This window comes from Lathyrus oleraceus, chromosome 5 (assembly GCF_024323335.1).
Source record: "Lathyrus oleraceus cultivar Zhongwan6 chromosome 5, CAAS_Psat_ZW6_1.0, whole genome shotgun sequence".
In the NCBI taxonomy this organism is placed as follows: Eukaryota; Viridiplantae; Streptophyta; class Magnoliopsida; order Fabales; family Fabaceae; genus Lathyrus; species Lathyrus oleraceus.
In genome coordinates this window covers 648,925,766-648,934,363 of record NC_066583.1, presented here as the reverse complement: position 1 = coordinate 648,934,363, position 8,598 = coordinate 648,925,766, and the positions used below count along the sequence as shown (strand labels likewise).

The 8,598-nt window shown below is 38.9% G+C and overlaps 1 pseudogene; it reads left to right on the top strand.

The window, feature by feature from the left end:
- Positions 1-5,492: 5,492 nt before the first annotated feature.
- LOC127089349 (uncharacterized) lies at positions 5,493-5,592 on the top strand (annotated as a pseudogene).
- Positions 5,593-8,598: the final 3,006 nt, after the last annotated feature.

The window sequence follows — 8,598 nt, the reverse complement described above, 5'->3', positions numbered from 1 at the left end:
CAGAGAGAAACTCATGTTCTTCGGGCTCATCATTTCCAGTCAGCTTACCCCAAAAGTGTTCCAGCTCTCTATATTCAAAAAGTTCTTCCTGGCTTATAGTGAATGTATCAAAGGAGGTAGGAAAACCCAAAAGGTTGGTGACGTCTCTAATATTAAATTGGTACTCCATATTGAACATTCTGAACTGGATAAAACCTCTGGTAATTCCTTTTCCATGGCTAGGTAGATAGATTAATGAACTAAGGAATTCTAGTGTGAGTCTCCGGTAGGTGGTGAAATGTCTCAGGATAGGGGAGGTCTCCCATCCTATCTGATTCAGCAAAAACAGGACACTCTGTCTCAGTCCAAGGGCAGTCATAGCCCAATCATCAACATATAAACTAGGTAGCATCTCTCTAGTGGCTAGTTCTTCAAACCTTCGTTTCTGAGCCATTCCTCTGAACTTGATACCCATACGGTCAAAATGTCTCATCTGGTTAGTGTTAACTAGAGAAAAGAAAACATGAGTTTAAGTCAGGATTTGGCCAAATGCCGAAAGAAGAAAAGAATTATTATTATTATATGGATATATTTTTTTCTTTTTTTGAATAAATCAATAATGAATACTAAATAGAAATTAAAAGAATAATTAAGAGAAAAATAGAGAAATGATAATAATAATAGAATAATAAAATAACAGAGTAATTTGTGGGTTGTCTCCCACTAAGCGCTTTGTTTAAATGTCGCAAGCTCGACAAAGAAACTGTTAAATATAGTCTATGAGTCCTGGGGGCGTTTCGTCTAAGTGTAGAATTTGCGAATCCTCGTTGGTTTCCGCATAGTGATAATGTTTCAGACGTTGCCCGTTTACGGTGAACGGTTCTGTAGATTGTCCTTTTATTTCTACCGCTCCACTGGGAAAGATTTTAGTGATATGGAAAGGTCCTGACCATCTGGATCGTAGTTTTCCCGGGAAAAATTTTAGTCTGGAGTTAAATAAAAGTACTACGTCGCCTTGCTTGAAGATTTTCCTTGATATACGCTTGTCATGCCATTGTTTTGTTCTTTCTTTATAGATTTTGGCATTTTCATAGGCGTCTCTTCTGAGTTCCTCTAATTCGTTTATGTCAAGGATTCTCTTTTCACCGGCGGCTTTGTAATTCAGTTTTAAATTTCTAATAGCCCAATAGGCTTTATGTTCTAATTCTACCGGGAGGTGACAGGATTTTCCATAAATGAGCTTAAATGGGGTCGTCCCTATGGGGGTTTTATAAGCAGTGCGGTATGCCCATAAAGCTTCTGGTAGTTTCAATGACCAATCTTTCCTTGAAGTGGCGACCGTTTTTTCTAGTATTTGCTTTATTTCTCTGTTAGATACTTCCACTTGTCCGTTGGTCTGAGGGTGGTAAGGTGTTGCTATCCTATGTCTCACTCCATATTTAAGTAGTAGTTTTTCGAGTACCTTGGATATAAAGTGCGATCCACCATCACTGACTACTATCCTTGGGATGCCAAATCTCGGAAATATTATATTTTTAAAGAGTCTAGTTACTACTCGGGTGTCATTAGTTGGAGAAGCTATAGCTTCGATCCACTTTGATACGTAGTCAACCGCCACGAGTATGTATTTGTTACCGAAGGAGGATGGAAATGGTCCCATGAAGTCTATCCCCCACACGTCAAAAATCTCTACTTCCAAAATACCTTTTTGTGGCATCTCGTCACGTCTAGATATGTTTCCCGTGCGTTGACATCTGTCACACTCCTTAATAGCCGCATGTACGTCCTTCCATATAGTTGGCCAATAAAAGCCAGCTTGTAGGATTTTAGAGCAGGTCTTGGATGTACTTGTGTGTCCACCATAAGGCGCAGAGTGACAGTGTTGGATTATGTTTTCTACCTCTTCTTCGGGTATACATCGACGGAAAATACCATCGGGGCCTCTTTTGAAAAGTAAGGGATCATCCCAGTAATAGTGTTTTATGTCGTGGAAGAATCTTTTCTTCTGCTGGTAAGATAAAGTAGGTGGAACTATTCCGGCAGCTAAATAATTGACTAGATCAGCGTACCATGGTATGACAGATATAGCTAAGGTGGTTTGTACTTGCATGTCGGAGTTGTTCTCTTCCAAAGTAGCTATGAGTTTATCATACGAGAAATCATCATTAATGGATATTCTTTCTGGTTCAAGGTTCTCAAGTCTAGAGAGGTGGTCTGCTACTACGTTTTCAGTTCCTTTCTTGTCCTTGATTTCTAAGTCGAATTCTTGTAGTAACAAGATCCATCTTAGGAGTCTAGGTTTAGCATCCTTTTTTGTTAGAAGGTACCTGATAGCAGCGTGATCAGTGTAAACTATTATTTTGGCTCCTACCAAGTAAGAACGAAATTTATCTAGCGCAAATACCACTGCTAGGAGTTCTTTCTCGGTTGTGGCATAATTCATCTGTGCTTCATCCAGGGTTCTGCTAGCGTAATATATAACATGAAGCTTTTTATCCTTTCTTTGTCCTAAAACAGCACCTACAGCATAATCGCTGGCATCGCACATTATTTCGAAAGGTTCATTCCAGTCTGGTGTCTGCATAATGGGTGCGGAGATCAATGCTTGTTTGAGAGTTTGAAATGCTTTTAAACAGTTATCGTCGAATATGAATTCAGCATCTTTCATTAATAGTCCGGTTAAGGGTTTAGTTATCTTAGAGAAGTCTTTGATGAATCGTCGGTAAAAACCGGCGTGTCCTAAAAAGCTTCGTACTTCTCTCACGGTTCTTGGGGGTTGAAGATTTTCGATTACCTCTATTTTGGCTTTGTCTACTTCAATTCCTCTGTTCGAGATGATGTGTCCTAAAACAATTCCTTCTTGTACCATAAAGTGGCACTTTTCACAATTAAGTACTAAGTTTACTTTTACACATCGCTCAAGAACTCTTTCCAGGTTTTCAAGGCATTCTTCGAAACTTTGTCCGTATACAGAAAAGTCATCCATAAATACTTCCATGATGTTTTCGAGAAAGTCGGCGAAAATCGCCATCATGCATCTTTGAAAAGTTGCAGGGGCATTACACAGACCAAACGGCATTCGTCTATAAGCGAAGGTACCAAAAGGGCATGTGAATGTTGTCTTTTCTTGGTCATCAGGGTGAATTGGTATTTGAAAGAAGCCTGAATAACCGTCTAAATAACAGAAATGTGAATGTTTAGCCAATCGTTCTAACATTTGGTCAATGAATGGTAAAGGGAAATGATCTTTTCGGGTTGCTTTGTTTAGTTTCCTATAATCAATGCACATTCTCCATCCCGATTCGATTCGTTTAGTTATAGTTTCTCCTTTTTCGTTTTCAATAACGGTTATGCCTCCTTTCTTTGGTACAACGTGTACAGGACTGACCCATTTGCTATCAGATATAGGATATATAATACCTGCTTCCAATAACTTGGTTATTTCTTTCTTTACTACCTCACTTAAGATCGGATTTAGTCTTCTCTGGTGTTCCCTAGAGGTTTTACCGTCTTCTTCTAACATGATGCGGTGCATACAAATAGAAGGGCTTATTCCTTTAAGATCGGTTATGTGGTATCCTAGTGCGGTTGGATATTTTCTTAAGATATGTAGGAGTTTTTCTGTTTCGAGTCTTCCTAGATCTGCATTGACTATCACAGGTCGTTCAAGTTCTAAGTCTAGGAATTCATATCTCAGATTTTTGGGAAGTGTTTTCAAATCAGGGGTTGGTTTGTTAAGACACTGCGTAGGGTCCGGTGTTATTGCTAAGCATTGTTTAGATTTGTCTTCTAAAAGATAGTCTGATGATTTGTCTTCTCCTGACTCTGCTTCTTTTATGCATTCATCGATGATATCCATGAAGTAACATGTATCTTCTATTGCAGGTGCTTTCAAGAATTGGGAAAGAATGAATTCAATTTTCTCTTCACCTACTTCGAAGGTGAGTCTTCCTCGTTTTACGTCTATGATTGCACCGGCAGTTGCTAAGAATGGTCTTCCTAGTATAATAGGTGTAGTATCGTCTTCTCTAATGTCCATAATTGTGAAGTCAGTGGGAATGTAAAACTGACCTATGCGTACGGGAACGTTTTCAAGGATTCCTACAGGATATTTGATGGAACGATCTGCTAATTGCACAGACATTTTGGTCGGTCTTAATTCTCCCATTTCCAGTCTCTTACATATGGATAAAGGCATAACGCTAATTCCGGCTCCTAAATCGCATAAGGCTTTGTCGATGACAAATTTTCCTATGTGACAGGGTATAGAGAAGCTACCCGGATCCTTGAGTTTAAGGGGCATGTTTTGGATTATAGCGCTACATTCGGCAGGGAGTGTAACGGTTTCGCTATCCTCAAGTTTCCTTTTATTAGAAAGAATTTCTTTTAAGAATTTAGCATATGAGGGCATCTGCGTAATAGCTTCGGTAAACGGAATTGTAACATTTAATTGTTTAAGGAGATCGACAAATTTTCTAAATTGGCCTACATCTTTGGTTTTAACAAGCCTTTGAGGGTAAGGTATAGGTGGTTTGTAAGGTGGTGGAGGTACATAAGGTTCCTTCTTTTCTAGGGTATCCTTATTACTCTCTTCCTTTTCCTTAGGTTCACTTTCCTCAGTAGATTTCTTAGGGTTTTGGTTTTCTATCCTTGGATCAGACGGTCCTTCCACTTCCGTTCCACTTCTTAATATAATTGCATGAGCTTGGCTTCTCGGATTAGGTTGGGGCTGTCCAGGGAATGTACCAGTTGGTGCAGCAGTAGGTGCTTGTTGTTGAGCTACTTGAGATATTTGTGTTTCTAACATTTTGTTATGGGTAGCCAAGGCATCTACTTTGCTTGCTAGTTGTTTAAGTTGTTCGCCAGTGTGTATGTTCTGGTTTAAGAAATCTTTATTGGTTTGTTGTTGGGAAGCTATAAAGTTTTCCATCATGATTTCCAAGTTGGATTTTCTAGGGGTATTATTGTTAGGATTCGGTTTCTGATATCCCGGAGGTACAGATGGGGTTTGATTCGGAGACTGTCCAGGTGCGTATAAAGCATTATTACTCTTATATGAAAAGTTTGGATGGTTCTTCCAATTTGGGTTATAGGTATTCGAATAGGGGCTTCCTTGAGCATAGTTTACTTGCTCTGTTTGGATTCCAGTCAAGAGTTGACATTCCGCAGGAGTGTGGCCTTGGATTCCACAGACCTCGCAATTCTGAGTTATAGCAACCACGGCGGTTGGAGGTGATACGTTTAAACTTTCAATCTTCTGGACCAAAGCATCCACTTTTGCATTAACGTGATCAAGGTTACTTATCTCGTACATGCCAGTTTTCGGTTGAGGTTTTTCCACTGTTGTTCGTTCGGTTCCCCACTGATAGTGGTTTTGGGCCATGCTCTCGATAAGCTGGTAAGCATCAGCATAAGGTTTGTTCATTAGTGCACCACCTGCAGCGGCGTCTATTGTTAACCTTGTATTGTATAAGAGACCATTATAAAATGTGTGAATTACTAACCAGTCTTCCAAACCATGGTGTGGGCAAAGTCTCATCATGTCTTTGTATCTTTCCCATGCTTCGAAAAGAGACTCGTTGTCTTTCTGTTTAAATCCGTTTATCTGGGCTCTTAACATAGCTGTTTTGCTTGGCGGAAAATATCGGGCAAGAAAAACTTTCTTCAACTCGTTCCAGGTGGTGACTGAGTTGGAAGGGAGAGATTGAAGCCATCTTCTAGCGCTATCTCTTAATGAGAAAGGAAAAAGACGAAGTCGAATTGCCTCTGAAGTGACACCATTAGCTTTAACAGTATCAGCGTATTGGACAAATACGGATAAATGAAGGTTTGGATCTTCGGTAAGATTTCCAGAGAATTGGTTTTGTTGCACAGCCTGCAACAACGAAGGTTTAAGTTCAAAGTTGTTTGCTTCGATTGCGGGCGGAGCAATACTTGAATGCGGTTCATCTTGCGATGGAGCGGCGTAATCTCTAAGAGCACGAGCTGGTTCTGCCATCTCGGTTAAAGAAGGAAAAATGTTTTTGATATCAGGAAGGTTTATAGGAGGGAGATTGTTTTCAGCACGATATTCCCGAATTCGTCGTAAGACTCGGAGATATAGTTCGATATCGTTGATTCGTAAATAGAGCGGTTCGCCTTGAGAGCGAGTGCGTGGCATACAAACCAACGAAAGAAAGAATAGAAGGAAAAAGAAACCTAGTCTCTACAGCGTAACGGAAGAGTTACGATATCGATTGAATAAAAGTCCCCGGCAACGGCGCCAAAAACTTGATCGCTCGACTGTGTGAGTCGAGAATGGGATACAAACTGCAAGTGCACAGTTCTATCGCGTAGTTTTAAAAGATATCGATCCCACAGGGACTTATGAATCGATATACCGTTATCTAAGGTTACTTCGTAAAGCTAAGGTGAATAATAGTTGATTGTTTGGGGAAGGAAGCTAAAAACTAAACTAATATCTAGATTAAATATTAATAAAACGGATATCGGTATGTAGTTCGTCAAAACTAGGGAATCAATTCCTTGTCGGTCTCTCGGTCTTAAAATAAATCGTTTCGATTAACTTTATTGGTTAAAGGTTTTATCTCAAACTCTCGCTCTGTTGAAGAAACCATGATCTTATATTAATGTAGCTGTCACTTATAATTAAGTCAAAAATCATATTTTGAAAACAATAAAGTTGCAGAAACTCTTTTTAAGAAAATACTGACCGTTTTAAACACCCTTATCTCAAACTCTCGCTCTGTTGACTTAGGTTATACAATTAAATCTAAATGCTTAACTCTCGTCCTCACATTCAATCTTTAAAAATACTTTTTGGAAAAAAGTCAGAATTTAATTAATTCTAAAACTTGCTCTCGCCCTGAGATAGACTTAATGACTAACTTACACTGTCCAGTTAAAACCTCAAACTCTCGCTCTGTTGGTTTCAACTTCTTTATGTCTTTTACTTTTGTAAAAAATCTTGTTATTAAACCTGTAAGTTAAGACCATAAAAAGATTGATTCTAATTTTAAGTTTGAATAGACCGACTTAGTCTTGATCCCTTTTTCTGCTTACTTTACATACCGATACCTAGGCGAATTAGCCAGACATGCTAACTAAATAATAATTAATATCATGCATACACAGACTCATTTCAGGCAGGCAATGTAAATAAACAATAGAATAAAACATTAAAAATTAAATAACGATTAAAGAACCTGAATGCGTAATACAATGGTCTTGAACATTCCACCACAAGCCGGTAGGATTTGTTCTTCGATTCTTCAATTAAACAGTAAATTAAATCAAGGAAATAAAAAAAACTCGAATATAACGTAAGGTTAAATCCGGTATAAAGTTGCACAGTAGTTTCCGGTGTAGAAACTACTACGCGAAAAATATCTAAAAGCTAAAAACGGGGAAGATAAATTGCAAGGGAAAAAGAAAATAAAACTTGCAAAAGAAATAAATAAAATAAACAATATTAATTCTGCTGGAAAAAGAAAACTAAGCAAAAGCTTGAACAGAAAATCGGCAGAGCTTCGGTGTGTCTAAACGGCAAAAAGAGGAGAGCCAACGAGAGGGATTAGGGTAGCTATTTATAGTAGTGCTACTAACTGCCTTTTTCTTCTTTTCCACGAGTCTTCAGCGTGCTAAATTCACGGCTTGGGAATAGGACACGAAGTCCTCAACGTTACTTCCCTTCTTCTGAGAGCGTAACTTGCGCCAAAAAGCTAGTGGACTGGTGTGACGCTCGTCACACCATGTGTGACGTTCGTCACAAGGCTACTTCGCGTGACGCTCGTCACGCGTCCTGTGACGTCCGTCACAGGCACAGCGTTGGTGACTTGTGCGCTTTGGGCTGGGCTTTGGCCTTTGGTTCCTTTTCTCTCCTTTTTGTTCCTTTTTACACCTCCTTTTCTTCCCTTTTTCACTTTTGCTTCAAAATGGGTACCTGATATAAATAGAAGAGGAATACTGCATAATATCTGATAAAGTGAGATAAACTAGCGTAAATGATAATATAATTTAATTGAATTAAGTCTTAAAAAGCGATATAATTTCGTGTTATCACGAAGCATAATACATAGTTGCTTCTCTTTGTGCATGTCAAGCAACATGGATGGTGAATCTAGTTGAAGAGATAATATAAAAGAGTCATGGAGCAATTACCATGAAGATCGACAACATGTCAGCTATCAATCTAGAGAAGAATCTGATTGCACATGATCGAAGCAAGCACATCGAGATGAGGTTCCATTATCTTTGAGAGTAGGTAGTAGATAGGAAGATGAACATGGAACACTGCAGAACTGAGAATCAGATTGCAGACATCATGATGAAGGGAGTGCAGGTCGAAGTATTCAGAAGACTAAGAGCTATGATGAATGTAGATAGCTTAGACACAATGAATTAGGTGGTGTGTTGAACTGTAATTCCTTATACTGAAGCAGGTTGCTTGACAGAGTAAGGAAGTGTCGAACCACCTATGCCTATTTTAGTAGTGTTAGCTATTTTGGGCTTTTTATAGTTTTGGGCTTTGACTTGAGGTCCAAGTTAACCTAAATCTATAAATAGAGGGAGTAACCCTTATTTTTGTAATAGAAGTGAATAGAGGATTCATAACATTGT